This window comes from Dioscorea cayenensis, chromosome 9 (assembly GCF_009730915.1).
Source record: "Dioscorea cayenensis subsp. rotundata cultivar TDr96_F1 chromosome 9, TDr96_F1_v2_PseudoChromosome.rev07_lg8_w22 25.fasta, whole genome shotgun sequence".
In the NCBI taxonomy this organism is placed as follows: domain Eukaryota; kingdom Viridiplantae; phylum Streptophyta; class Magnoliopsida; order Dioscoreales; family Dioscoreaceae; genus Dioscorea; species Dioscorea cayenensis.
In genome coordinates, this window is record NC_052479.1 from 24,638,530 (window position 1) to 24,654,490 (window position 15,961).

Sequence of the window (15,961 nt, forward strand, 5' to 3'; positions counted from 1 at the left end):
GATATATGTAAGGGGACCTTGTCAAGCAATTCCTTAAAAGATTCACAGTTTCCAAGTCTTCTAATTGCCTCTTATTGGTGAGGAGATCTTTCATGAACTTTGCATACTTGGGCATCTGTGAAAGGGCTTCGATAAGGGGGATTTTTATGTGAAATTGCTTGAAGATGTTAAGGAACTTCTTCAATTGAGCATCTTCTTTATCTTGCTTAAGCCTTGTCAGGTATGGCACTGAAGGCTTGTATTCAAGAACCCTTGAAACTAGAGGTTAGGGACAAGTTTTATCTTGCTTTGTACCACTCTTTTCACTCACATTTTCAATCGGGTTACGGTCTTCCTGAACGGCTACCTTTTCATTTGAATCACTTGGGCCTCCTTAGCCATTGCCTCCAATTGCTTCCTGCTCCTCAGTGTAACGACTTGAAAATGTTCCCTCAGGTTATTTTCAGTATTTTTTTTTGGTAAACTACCTAGGGAACATTCAGAAATTGCCCTTGTAAGCTATCCCGACTTGGGTTTCGAGGGATTGAATTGAAGCTTGGACATTCCTAAGCACTGTACCAAATTCATCAAGTCGAGTGTTTACACCTAGAAACTTTGCCTCTGTGTTTATCATAAACTTGGCTAGAACATCCTTAGTGGTGTACTTCCTCTCTTATTGTGAAGGGGCTTGATACTGATTTCCTTGAGGTGGTGGAGGCCTTTGTTGTGGTTGGCCTTGGTTCCAAGAGAAATTTGGGTGGTTCCTCCACCCCAGGTTATAGGTGTTACCATAAGGATTTCCAGGCCATTTTGGTCCTTCACTGACATAATCAATAGTCTCAACTAGTATCAGAGAAGTAACAAGAATGGGGCATTGCATTATTGCGTGCCCGACACCACATGTCTCACATGACATAACTGCTTCAGAATTTGAGCATGAACCCATCATGAATTGATCAAGTCTTTTTGCAAATGCATCAACCCTTGTAGTAAGAGCGGTGTTATCATTTACTTCATAAATAATTGCCGCCCTTGGTGCCTTCTAGTGTGTTCTCTAATGACACTCATTATTTGTCATGTCTTCAATGAGTTTCTCGGCATCTTCTGGGTACTTATTGCTTAAAGAATCACCTGTTGCAGGATCAAGGAGCTAATGAGTTTGATAATTTAACCCATTACACAACATCTGTACCCTCATCCATGAGGAGAAACCGTATTGTGGGCATTTCCTCGAAAGGTCCTTGAACCTTTCATGGGCTTCAAAAAGAGTCTCCGAGTATCCTTACCTAAATATAGAGATCTCTTGTCTCAACCTGGCTACTTTACTTGGTGGGAAGTATCGAGCAAGGAACTTCTCCACCATTTCCTTCCATGTAGTGATCGATCCGAGAGCCAAGGAAGAAAGCCATCTATAAGCTGCCCCTCTCAGGCTGAAAGGGAACAATCTTAATCTGACTGCATCATCAGAAACTGAGTTGATTTTGAAAGTTAAGCATATCTTAAGGAAACAGGATAGATGAGCATGTGGGTTTTCATTGGCCAAACCATCAAATTAAACTGAATTCTGTACCACCCCGATTGTTCTTGCTTTAATCTCAAAATTATTTGTTAGCACTATCAGTGCTTGTACACTGAATTCTTCATTACTGAACTGTGGCCTCTCATAATCGGATAAGGTTCTTCTAGGCTTGGCCATAATAGAAGGTTCACTAGATTTAACCTGAATTTCTTGTTATCTTAAACTCTCGGCCCCTTCTCTTAACCTTCGATGCAAAGTCCTCTTAATCTCATTGTCGGCCTCTACTAAGTTTGCTTAATTTGCCCATGTCATAAGATGGGTACCTTGCACAATATTTAAGGCCAACACATAAAAAAATTGAAAAGATAGTAAGAAAAAGGAAACACAAATAAAAAAATGAAGATATATGTACATAAACAATAAATAAAAAAACAAGATACACAAATAAACAAAACGATGGTTAAATCAACAAGCTCTAAGTTTCCCAAGTATTCCTCATTGGGTCCCTAGCAACAGTGCCAAAAACTTGATGCGTGTGCAATCCGGCAAGTATACGGGTCGTCAAGTAATAACTCTTGCACAAGCACAAGAGGGTCATATTCCTTAGGGCCCAAGAATCTATTCATACTTCCTCTTTGCGTGTTGTTTAACCTATAACTTCAAGTGATATAATGAAATTACAAAGTAACAAATAGAATTGTACTAAAATATCTACAGCGAAGGCAAACTACAGGTGATAACCAAGGAGGGAAAGTGGTCACGGATGAGATCCCCTTGGGGCTATGAAAGTGTGAAGGATGTTACAAATATCATGAAAATGGTAGTTTGGACCGAGAAAATCATAAGTTAGGCCAATCCAATGGTCACGGAAATTGACCCCTTAATTCGGTACGAGTTTTGATATGGAATTTCTCATGACCAAAACCTCTTACGATTGCAATGAGGGTAATGGATTTCTCAATTTAGGGTCGAAACACGAACAAGGAACAACCCTAGAGTTGGAGGGGTATAAAATACCTAATGATCATGGCATATTCGTACATGTATCCCTTCCAAGATAGGTGTGTCTAATACAAGGGCAATGATCACACAACCTTGTATAACCTAAAAATCGATACATAGAGTTCTCATGCATACCAATACCATGAAGTACACCAAGAATGGATAAAAAACACACCAAATGCAATAACCAAGTCATAACATCCAATCTACACAAGTTCACCCCCAAGGTTCACCTGTATTTGGTGACCTTGGGGTTTAGTTGTTCTTATTAGCAACATACAAAATAGAATCTATGAAAGCAACTAAATAAAACAACACCAAAGTCCCTCAAAGATCAAAGGCTGAATGACACTTGGAATTCCCCATAGAAAGACTTCCCTCATCGTCTTCAATCCTCTAGAATGTACCCTAGGAGTAGATCTTGCCAAATCACACTCTCCCCATCAAATTCCATCTCGGAGATGCCCTCTCTTACCTTCTTCTACCTGAGATCGAAGATGTTGGCGATGAGCTCCAAGAACAAGACTTCCTTCCTCTCTAAAGATGCCCTAAACTTTTAAAAGCTGATCTCGGGATGGCTTGCGGCCTGGCTCAAGGTCAGTAAACGGGCAATGAGGATCCTCTGAATTCTATAAAATTTCTAGTAAGTTGTTACAGTGACAGCTACAATAATGTTGCCCGTGAGGAGTTCCAGACTTAGAGTTTTTGTTCAAATTTTCATGCTTCAGGCTGCTAAATTGTTGATACAGTGCACCCGAGGCTCTAAAACATCATTTTTGGCATCAATTTCTTCTTGAATCACATTGTCGAGCTCACCTGGTCTTCTTCTATGCCTATAATACGGAAGGAACCAATTAAACCATAAAAGGGCATCGATTCACCAAGAAAATACACAAGTTATACACAACAAATATGTATAAAATACATACATTTAGGTGTTTATTAATATCATACAAGGATTCAGACTCTAACTATAGAAGGAAGGAGATATCACTCCTCAACTTGGTGATTTTCGCCGAAGGAAAATATCATGTAAGAAAAATTTCGGTTACCTGCTTCCATGTGGTAATAGACCCTTGAGGCAAGGAACTTAGCCACTATTTGACCCTTCCTCTTAAAGAGAACAAAAATAGTCTAAGATAAATAACATCATTAGACACATTATTCACCTTGAAAGTATCGCAGATTTCCAAGAAATTCTTTAAATGTTCATATGGGTCTTCATCCTGAAACCTATCAAACTACCACATCTGCTTCACCATCTGAATTAGGCTTTAACTCAAAATTGTTTGCCACAGGGGGACAAACGATGCTAGATTCCACTCATTCCAATTTGGTTGGGTAAAATTTAAAATACTTTGTTGTTGATTCTCAGCTATTTCTTCCTCTCGATTTACTCCTATACTTACTTCCACAGACCCTGTGTCACTTAAATTAACTTGCCTCACTCTTCTTTGGAAATTTCTTTCAATCTCTAGATCAGGGCTTGCCAATAAAGATGAAGTGCTCCCTCGTTTCATATAATTGTCCCTACACAAGATAATATAGAACAAGTTTAAATCAAGATCCGGAAGTAAAATAAGAAAAGAAAGATAAGACGAATGATCAAACTAACGAAAAGATATATTCACAAATATGAACAATAAAAACAAACTAGGTCACCAAAATCCTAATGTTTGTAAAAGTTGCCAGTCCCTGACAACGGCACCAAAAACTTGATGCACTTTCTCCAAGTATATAGATAGTAACAAGTAATAAAGTGGTACCCCATGAGGGACAGGGTTGTCGAACCACAGGGACTGAACTTCTAGTACTAATTGCACCTCTAATATCTAGTAGATCAAGAATTGGGTGGTAGAATCACTAAACAAGAGTAAAAAGATAAGGGCGAGACTATTAGGCGGACTAGGATCGAGTTTTCAGCAATAAGAGAGCAAAGCTCGGGATGATTCCCATGTACTATAGATCCTTGCGGGTGCTCTAAAGCAATGTTTCATCTACGGCTATCAAATACTCCAAGTTCTGCAAGTATAACTACGGGCTTTATACACGCAAAGTTTTGCAATTACACAAGGCAATCATAACTACGGTAATCCACACTCCAAGTTTTGCACAAACATCTACACAAATCAATCATTCCAAGTTATGCAAACACATGAATAAACACAAGAACGCATCATAACTCTGTAGACACTAAACACAAGTAGTCAAAGTATACTAAACAACATAGTTCAACATCCCGCAACACCGTGGACAGGTGGTTAGCCCCTCATGAATTCATATAACCGAGAAGAATGAAGGGATGCATTAAGGACAAAAATCATGATTTCCCCTTTTTATAAGATCTTCTTATTTGAACTTTAAAAGCTTCATGGATGAGCTAACTCCGCTTCCCTTGTGCCTCCAACTCAACTTTGATCCCCTTAGACGGTGTGGTGAAGCTTGATCATTGTCCTCATCAGTGCTCTCCAAATGGAGAAGAAAACCTTCAAACAAAGATGATATGAAACCCTAGATTTGGGAGTTAAAAAGGAACTTTCAGGCTCAACACAGCCTCAACACGGTCGTGCTCAGACTGTGCTCTTCTGTAGGACTTTTGAGTGAATCAACCAAGTGTCAGCCACAGAAAATCACGGGGAGAGAACAACCGTGCTCTGCCCATGCTTTGCTTGAGTAGGATCGTGCAAGGATCACACTGGTTGTGCTTCCCCTGTGAGTAGAATATGCTTCAATTAGAGAAAATCATAGGAAAGAAGCATGACCGTGCTCCGACCGTGCTTGGCTTGGATGCACCCCCATTCTTGGTCAGCTACTCGGGCATCTTCAGATAGTGATAATTATGGGGACAGAGCACAACCGTGCTCTGCCCATGCTTGGTTTGGATACTTAGAAAAACTTTGCATTCTCAATATAACATTAAATAGTATAAATAAATATACCCAGAATAGCATTGAATATATCCAAAATGTGCTAAAAGACAATCAAAAGAATGAATTAGGAGTAAGTAAAACTTGATATGAATTGCACTCATCAATAAGCATACCCACAAGGTCCTCTAGAATCTACTTACTACCTTAAGGATGGCCGTAAGCGGCCTGTAAGGGACCCACTTTTCCTTGTCCTTATTCAAATGATGCCGAGAGAGCTCCAACTTCATCGTTTAAGGTCTGAAATGCTTATTTTGGCTTCCTTTAGTCTTGAAATGCTATCTTAAGCGTAAGAATCTAAACCACACTATATTTAGCATCAAATTCCATAATATGATTCTAATACATGGCAAATAAGTTTACAAAATGATATGAAATATATGAACATTTTACACTTATCACTCTGATTTGGCTCTGAATCCTCCTTACGGGCATAAACATGCTCGAAAGGTTTCTAGAAACTTGTTATGCCAATAAGATCGGTTGTAACCTGCCCGTTGATGAGTGTATAATGCTTATATATTTTAAATCAATTTGTACACTCAATTGGCATGCATTAGACCCCTATTATGGGATTCAATGCTAAATATTGTGTGTTTTGCATCAACAGGCTTAGGGCAGTGCTTCAAGATGAGGAAGAGTTAAAGAAAGTTTGGAGCTTGCTCGGCATCATTGTATTAAGGATGAGGCAAACTGGGTGGCTTACAGGTAGCTTACGGTCATCCTCACAGCCAAGTTAGAGGACCTTACGGGCAAGGCTTATGGATGTAAGAATGGCCGTAAAGACCATCCCGAGGAGCTTACGACCACAGTATATGCCCATAAGGGCAGTCACAAGATGCAGAACAGTGAGACTTGTGGTCCATCGTTTAAGGCCGTAAGCGAGACCGTAATGAAATCAGAAGACCTTACAGATGGGTCTTATGACCGTAATTCATCCCATAAGGCTCACGATAATCTTCCCTAACTTCCTTACGGCCAAGCCCTTATGCCCGTAAGCAGTCGGGTATAAATAGAACTTAAGAGGATTTCTAGGGCATCATCTATTCTATCTCTCTATTCTTTGGGCGATTCTTCGGAGCGATATTGAGGAAGAAAAGGGCCGCATTTCAAGGACCTTAAGCAAGATTTGGAAAGGGATTTGACCCGACATTTAAGGTGATTGAAGATCATAGCCGTTAAGCTCATTTTGGCCGCACGTGGAGTCTACCTTGGTAACTCTATTTCCAAGGGATTGACAAAGGATTTTCATGGATCCTATGTTTAGCTTTATTCTTTGTATCTTGAATACTTGCTCACCATTAATGAAGGGCTAATTTGTATGTGTTTGGGCATAGTTGAGCTCTAAGGTTCATATTTTATGACTTTGGTTGTTAGATCTCTTATGCTTTAATTGATTTATCCTTTGTAATCAAATCTATTTGAGTCTAATTGTGTGAATGAGGACCCCAATGGTCACATAGGTGGATTGTGCTAATACTTCCTCCTAGATATCACAACCTAGTCTACGAAATGGAGAGTTGTTGTATAAAATATGAATACAAAAATAAATAAAAGAAAGACTATATCTCTCTTTGTTATGTGGAACTAGCCTCCCAAGGCCAACGAGCATCTGGTAAACCTTTGGGAGAAGAACCTTTTTTGTATGAATGTTCTTTATTTGTAATATATTATTGCCATGATTGTTTGTTTGGTTTCATTCTATTGTTTTCATGTTCAACCTACAATGGATGGATTGAGTAGGTTTTGATTATTGAATGATGTTTGTATGGCGGGATGCTTGCATGCATCTGCCAAACGGAGAGTTGTTGTATAAAACACAAAATGCGAAAATAAATGAAAGAAAGACTATAAACAAAATTCACTATGGCACACCATATAAGCAAATGAAGGTCGTAAATGGCAATAAAAAAAAGTGGCTTCGGGCGAGAAATAACTCGGGAGAAGAACAAGTAAGGATGAAAACTGAACTTTAAGTGCAATGTTGGCTAGGTTTCGTCCACTAGACTCGAGAGTCGACTACCCCGGAACCTTCATGGTGTAGCCCTAATCTAGTACGGGTTCCTTCATCTCGAAGATACCCCTACTGGAGCCTAAAGATGTGTGTGATCTTCGATAAATTCTTCCATTTATGTTTAACAAAGCTTAATAATGCTCTAGATGATCCTCTGTTGTCTTGAAACAATAATAACAAATAAAAGGTGTAAAAGGCATCGGAGTCATAGAAATATGCATGAAACTGCATAAAATATATATAACAAAAGTGATGTATTTAGATAATTATTAGATTGCTTAAAGTTTGTGATATGTTGAAGATCAACAATGTTTCTGACAACGCGATTAGATTCCCCTTGTTTCCAATCTCATTAAAGGGAAGAGCTAATCAGTGGCTCCAAGTCCTTCCTTGAGCATCTATCACTACAAGGAGCAGCTTGTTAAAGCATTCTTGGCTCTGTATTTCCCTGCAATGAGAAAGACCAAAGTTGCGATAAGAGATTATAGCATATGCACAGTTGGACACTGAATCATTATTTGAGGCATGGAAGAGACTTAAAGATTTGTTGAGGAAATGCCCACATCACAACCTCCTGAAATGGATGGAAGTTCATATATTTCATCAAGGCCTTAATTAGAGTAAAAGGTAGCTCATAGTATCGGCAGCAGGAGGATCACTTGGTAGTAAGACCCCGGAGGTGGCCAAACATTTAATTGAAGAAATAGCCATAAACAATTATCAGTGGAATTCAAGAGGCAAATCAGTTGCCAAGCCATCTGGGATGATTGAAGTAAATAAGGTCATATCACTAGCAGCCCAGGTGGAGGCATTGAGTAGGAAGATTGATAGCTTGTGTACAAAAATTCAGCTGTAGTCATAGCTAGCTTCTGATACTTGCAAGGGAGGACACGCTCCTTCAAACTATTCCATTGTAGGGGTGACACATGGACTTGTCGAACAATTGCATTTTGTCAGTAGTGCCCCCAGACAATAAGGGAATCCATACAGTGGCACGTATAATCCTAGATGGCGGAATCATCCCAAATTTCTCTTGGAAAGGTCAAGGACAATAGCAGAAACCCCACCAGGGTTTCTTCCTCACCAATAGAATGACAAGAGACACGCATTGGAGGAAGTGCTTACTCGTTTTATTCAGAGTACGGACATCAAGTTCCAACAGTCCGACAATAAGTTACAGAGCATAGAGGCATCATTGAGAAACCAATAGGATTCTCTTCAGAACTTGGAGAACCAAGTGGATAGATTGCCAAATTATTGTCTAAGTGACCTTAAAGAAGACTACCAAGTAACACCAAAGCCAATCCCCATGAGCATCTCAAGGCAATCACTCTTCGGAGTGGTAAAGAGTTGGGGATGGGTAGTGAGAAGGTGATGGAGAAGGAAAAAAAGCCAGAAATTAAAATCATTAAGAGTTTGAAATGAGAAAGCGCACCTACTCTGAGTGTTGAGAAGAGTGCACCACTACTAGTAAAAGCGAATGTTCTCCACCTCCGCTATCCATCCAAGATGAGGAATGATCATACGGATGAACAATTCAAGAGATTTCTAGACTTGCTGAAGTAATTACACATCGATGTACCATTTGTGGAAACCTTTTCCCAAATGCCAAAGTATGCTAAGTTTCTCAAGGACTTATTAACAAACAACTGGAAACTTGAGGAGGTATCTACGGTGACATTTAGTGAAGGGAGTTCGGAATTGTTTCAAAACCAGCTACTAAGGAAGTCAAAAGATCCAGGGAGTTTTACTATTCCTTCTAACATCGGTGATTTGGTTGATGAAAAGCTCAAGTGGATTTACGTGCTAGTATCAATGTAATGCTATACACTATGTTTAGGAAACTTAGACTATGTGCCCTTAAACTGACTATGTGACATTACAACTAACGGACCACTCCATTAGACATCCTAGGGGAATCATAGACGACATTTTTTTGGTTAAGGTTGACTTGTTCATTTTTCTGGTAGATTTTGTGATTCTAGATGTAGACGAGGATGTTGAAGTGCCCCTCATTCTTAGTAGGCCATTCCTAGCCACCTCCCAAGCCCTCATTGATGTTAGTAACTATAAAATGACACTTAGGGTTTACGGATGAGGAAGTTAGTTTTGCTTTATCCGATGTAATGAAAACATCCCTCTACTTTTGATGATACATACTACTACGTTGATGGAACTGACTCACTTGTTGATGAATGTTTGTAGGAAATTATGCAAAAAGGGGCCTATCGAGGAGTCATTAGATGACCCTTACACTGAGGATATGATAAGTGCTTTGTGAATTAGTAATACGAAGTATTCTTTTCTTGCGTTGAGCATTACTTTTATCAGGTTTTAGCGCTAATACATGTGTATTTGTGTTACTTTAGTGCATGTAGAGTTGTGGAGCCAAATATGTAAGAAAGAAGCCAATGTACATCGTGAATGCTCTATTTGATGATATCTTGGAAGGAACAAATGCGAAGACATAAGTTGGGTTCAAAGATACGAGAATGTGTGCCAACCTCCGTGTATTCAAGCAATTACAATGAGTTGGAGGGGCACGAAGACAGAGACATTTGCGTATCCTGACTTGTGCAATGATATCAAGTTCTTCACCAATGAGACTTTTGATTGAAGAAGCGACGCGATCTACGGCATAAATGTGTGCCCGTTTATATTGGCTCGATGAAAAGTGTGAATCGGGACTGTAGCAAATCACTTTAGCAAATCATTGTAGCAGTTACTGTTCACATCCCCCAAAAAATCAGAATTCCAGAGAATCCACATGCCCGTGTTGATATTCTAAAGGGGAGTGTGGAACCTCCACACGGCCATGTGGATGCCCGTTTTCAGCCTATTTAAAGCCGCGATTCAGCCAGATTTCAGGATCCTTCTTTCCATGTTTTCTCTATCTTTGAGAGGCTGTGGCTAGGGTTTAGAGAGGTATTGGCAAGGCTTTTTGGAGTGATTCTACGGCTTTAACACCGCATTCCTCTTGGAAGATAGTTATTGGGGGAGCTTTTGTTGGTACCGATCCGGTGAGGTGTGCCCTAGGCTTGACGAGGGAACCTTTGGAGAGGACAAGACTACTCCACAAGACCATCGACATGACTACTGAGCGGGTTTTCCTATGGATTACTTGTTTTTACTTTCAATTTTACTATTGATTGTATCTTGCTCCATGGAGAGCGAAACTCCTAATGGGTACTTAGATTTGTGAACCCTAGGATGTATTTATTTCATTAACCTTTTATTATACTTTCCTTAATTGATGTTTTAATTGAGTTCAATTCTTGAATGCTTGCTAAATGATTTCTCCCTTAGAGTGACACTAGGGTTGAGAGCTCACATTGGTAATCTTTGTGAGTGAGTGACACACCACGAGGGTTCGACAAAGCTAGATTGGAGGGGGTCAAGAAGGTGAGTCGAGAGGTAGCGGAGCGTTCCGTTTCCCCTCCAGTGTGATTTATTCTATCTCCATTTCCTAGATTTCTTTGCGGTCATAATAGAGTGAAGTACTAATAGAGGAACTCCGCTGGGGCTTAGTTGTGCGAGCAATAGAGTGAAGCGTTGAAGTAATCCTTAGTATTTGGTGCTTAATTGTGACTAGTGGCTTTTTGCCTGGACCAAAGGGTTAGGTCTACATACAAGAATAGGTTTATCACTTGGAATTTTTAGAACATCTTGCAACTTTGCACTGTGTGAGGTGTTGAGAATGGTCAATTTCTCCACCGGGGCATAATGTAGAGTTAGTCACGAATGACTTTAGGTTTGGGACCGTGTATCTTAGGATGTCCACGACTCATTGAGCATTAGTTAGGAAGCATAATAGTTAGTTTTGCACTTGAAGCGATAATTCTGGGTGGAACAATATCCGAGTACCCCACTTCTTATCGATTGCTTTTCCTCTCACTTATTTGTGCCTCTCTTTCTTATTTCTTTTATTTTGTCTACATTACATCTTATCAACACAATCATTGTTTCATCTTCGCTTTGTTAAGTACCAATCTTGGTGTTTCTATTCCCTACTCCCTGAGGATACGATACCCACTCACTTGAGATTTATTACTTTGATAAATCCGTGCACTTGCGGGTCACACGCAAGGGGTGTGTCAAGTTTTTAATGCCGTTGCCGGGGAATAGGCATTTAGAGATACTTTGCATTTTGCTATCTTAGCTATTCATTCATTCATTCTATTTTACTTCTCCTTATTCTATCATCGTTCTGATTTGTTTTCTTTCTTTTGGTGCAGTTCCAGGTTATGACCCGAGGGAACCCTTTGATATTCATTGAAGGAGATCCTGAACTTGAACGTACACTTAGAAGAAGGGGTAAAGAACCTGTGCAAAAATCATCCAATCAAGCTGAAATAGAAATTGAAGGGTCAGACAATATGCCAGAGCAGAAATAAACAACAGAGAACACTTTCCGACTATGCCAGACCCTCAATTTTGGGCACACAATCCAGATAATTCAGCAGTCAGCTCAGTTCAATGGTTTGGCCGATGAGAATCTAAACAATCATATCGAAAACTTCTTGGAAGTTTGTGATATGCTGAAGATCAACGGAGTTTCAGATGATGCTATCAGATTTAGGGCTTTCCCTTTCTCTCTCAAAGGAAGAGCCAAGCAGTGGCTTCATTCCTTACCAAAACATCCATCACGACTTGTAATGAGATGGTCGAAGCTTTTCTTGCAAGATATTTCCCTCCGGGAAATTCGGCAAAGCTTCATAATGAGATATCATCGTTTGTTTAGATGGAACTTGAATCCTTGTTTGAGATATGGGAGCGATTCAATGATCTCTTGCGGAAGTATCCACAATACAGATTTCCTGAATGGATGATCATTCAAACTTTTTTACAATGGGTTGAATCCAAGTACAAGACAACTTTTAGATGCCGCGTAGGAGGTACAATGGGGAGTAAGACCCCTGATGTAGCCCGACAGTTGGTAGAAGAAATGGCCATGAATAGCTACCAATGGAATGCAAGGGAGAGGAAGAAATTAGCCGGAGTCCATGAAACTGATGCGGTTACATCTTTGGTAGCCCAAGTAGAGGTATTGAGCAAGAAATTGGATACATTAACTTCACCGAGGGTGGCCGCTATCACAAGTTGTGATGGTTGTGGGGGTTCACATATGCCGTCAGATTGTCCTATTTCGATTGCTACTTCAGCCATGACTGAATAAGTAGACTTTGTGGACAATTCAGGAAGAGTATAAGGTAATCCTTATAGCAACACCTACAACCAAGGGTGGAGGAACTACACCAATTTCTCATAGAGTAACCAAGGGCAGCAAAAGGCCATAGCACCACTGGGTTTTCAACAACAACAAGCCCCAAACATGGAAAATAGAGTTTTAGGCTTGGAGACCCGGATGACTGATTTAGAGAAAGCTTTGACCAGATTTGTTCAATTATCGGATACATGCTTTCCATCGGTCGAGGCTACACTTCACAACCACACCGCTTCATTGCATAATTTAGAGAATCAAGTGGGGCAAATTGCGAAGTCTCTATCGGAGACACCATAAGAAAGCTTACTGAGTAACACCGAGACCAATCCACGAGAACATGTGAAGGCGATCACTTTGAGAAGTGGTCGTGAGGTCGAGGGTAGGCTTCCAAGTGAGAAGACCAATGTTGAAGCACTCGAGGTCGTGGAGGTTGAGGAGAGAGCAAACAAAGAGACAGAGGTGGTATCCCCACCTTATAAGTTAAGAATTCCTTATCCTTCAAGATTTAAGAATGACCAAAATGATGAGCAATACAAGAAGTTCTTGGGTCTATTCAAGCAATTGCACATTAACATTCCTTTTGTGGAGACGTTGTCTCAAATGCCTCGGTATGCTAAGTTCTTGAAAGATCTTTTGACCAACAAGAGGAAGTTGGAAGAGAGTGCATCGGTGATTCTAAATGCCTCTTGTTCGGCGGTGTTGCAAATGAATATGCCGAACAAGAAGAAAGACCCCGGAAGCTTCATCATAACGTGCAACATTGGCAATTTGGGTGAAGAAATAGAATTGGCGGATTCAGGGGCCAGAATCAATGTCATGCAATATTTTTTCTTTTAGAGGCTAGGCATGGGACAGCCTAGGCCCGCTTGGATGATATTACAATTGGTAGACCAAATGGTGAGACATCCGAGGGGCATCATTGAAAATGTGCTTGTCAAAGTTGACAAGTATATATTTCCGGTAGACTTCATAGTGTTGGATGTCGATGAGGATGCGGATGTTCCTTTGATACTTGGGAGGCCTTTCTTGCGCACTTTTAAGGCACTGATCGACATAGACGGTGGGGAGTTGACACTGAAGGTGGATGACGACAAGTTGACCTACCACTTCACCGAAATGTGCAGAAAATGTTGAATCCGGATACGTACGAGGGGTTGCTAGACCAAGAAGTGGAGGTGGAAGAAGTATTAGTGCTTGGTCTGGAGGAGAAAGTACCATCTATCCCAGGGATTATGAAGAAGGTGCTCTAAAAGATGAAGCGGGCAAGGAGACGCCACAAGAAAAGCCCCAAGGCTGTTGGGGATGTGCAAGAACGGAACAAGAGTGACAAACCCTTGGGCGGTAACAAGCTCGACAACTCCCTCTCTACCTTCAAAAGATTATGTCATCATTCTTCCAAGTCATGGGTAAGAGGGAAAACTTCATCTATGAGCCTCCGTGCGGTAAGGCGAGGTACATCAAGCTAAGTGACATTAAACAAGGGCTTCTTGGTAGGCAACCCAAGTTCTTTACTGTTTCCTAGTTCTTAGTTTAGTGTTTTCATGAATAAGGCTTTAAGAGTTGGTGTCTAGATCTTTTCGATGCTTTTGCTGTGATTTTCTTGTGGATTATTTGGTGTTATCGTGTGCTTAAATTTGTTTGGTGAAGTAGTTGGTCATTTGAGCGAGTTTCATCATGTTTTTCTCTAATATATGTTGCATGCAAGGCAGGCTCTGAGTGTGTATACATGTTTAGACATGTTCTGCATAGCCTGTAGTTTTTCTGAGTAATCCAGAGAAAATACACGGCCGTGCATCTTTACTAAGAGCTCATCCCGAGAGGACACAGGGGTATGGACTCGCCCCTGTGAATAACCTTGTGACGGTCACACGCCCATGGGTAATTTCCGCACGGGCGTGGGTCTTCTTGCAGAAACTTAGAGATTTTTTCCGAGAAGGCATAGGGACATGGACTCGCCCCTGTAGATGATCCTGTGACAAACACACGGGCGTGGGTAATTCCCACACGGCCATGTGGGTCTGCAGAAGGGATCTCCATCCTGAGAATACATAGGAATATGTGAGTGCCCCTGTGAGCTGGTCCTGTGAAGATCTACGCCCGTGTGGAATTTCCGCACGTGCGTGTGATATACTTAGAGAGTTTTCTCGGGTTGTATAGAGAAGCCACTGGGGCGTGCGTCTACCCCTGCGGGTCAGGCACATGGGCATGGGGAATGTCCATACGCCCATGTGGGTGTATTCAGAAGCATTGAGTTATTTTTCTGAGAAGACACAGGGGCGTGTGTCTGCCCTTGTCGGTATCTCATGTGGAGTCACACGGGCGTGGGTAATTTCCATACACCCATGTGGATGCGCAAAATTTCAAGAGATGTCGGTTTTCCTTAAAAGCTCTTTATGTATATTCATCTTCACACTCCTAATCGCTTAGAAAATACACTCTTTCATTTCCCCGACCTCTCACCGTCGATTTAGAAAGGTCTTATGCGAGTTTTCCAGCCGATTTTTGAAGTTTTCATCTTTGTCTCATCGATAAACCATGTTTCTCTTTTCTCTTTGTCATACTTGATTTTAATGGATAAAAAATGGTGAATGTTATTTCCTTTCTATGATTACAATGGTCCGTGCATGCTTAGGATGAGTTTAGAAACCAAATTGTGGTGTATTTGTTTGGAATCTTGACATGTAGTCATGCATGTTTTCAAGTCCCGTGGATCCACATGGTCGTGTTGAATTTTCACACGACCGTGTGGATTTCTGTAGTGTTACTTTGTGAGTTTCTTTGATCGATTCTTATTCAATTTTTGCAGATATGGCACCCCGATCAAAGAAGCAAGCTGACAAGTGACCACATGAGCCATCCCTTGAGCCGGAGGATATGGGATTCGCTATTCTTGAGCACTAGGTCTGATTTGAGAGGTTATCAAAAATTAGGTTTCGACAGTCTCGATTTTTGGATTTGGATGTACTGAGAGAGGTACAGCGAGGCGGTGAACTAGCCACTGAGATCGAGGAGCTGTTGGCCGCAAGAAGCTCGAGGAGGCTATTGTCGATTCGAGAGCCAGCTATCAATGCATTGACGCTCGAGGTTCTAGCCTCTTTTCAGTTCGACCAGTTATATTTCAGATTTGATAGTGTTGACACCGTACAGTTCCGAGCATTTGGATATTATTACAGTATGAGTGTTACACAGTTTTCGATCATGATGGGATTGTATGACGAGGCTTTTACTGACACAGAGGACTACGGGGGCCTACCGACTAATTATCCTGGCAGCTTGACTCCTTAGAGTGCGTACAG

At 40.9% G+C, this 15,961-nt stretch overlaps 2 non-coding genes across 2 annotated transcripts; both read right to left on the bottom strand.

Annotated features, from left to right (window-relative positions):
- Positions 1 to 7,907: 7,907 nt before the first annotated feature.
- LOC120269731 lies at positions 7,908 to 8,014 on the bottom strand. Its single transcript, XR_005539370.1, has one exon. It is a non-coding gene; the product is annotated as a small nucleolar RNA R71 (small nucleolar RNA).
- A 4,135-nt stretch (positions 8,015 to 12,149) lies between these two features.
- On the bottom strand, positions 12,150 to 12,256 carry LOC120269839. The gene has a single exon (XR_005539471.1). It is a non-coding gene; the product is annotated as a small nucleolar RNA R71 (small nucleolar RNA).
- Positions 12,257 to 15,961: the final 3,705 nt, after the last annotated feature.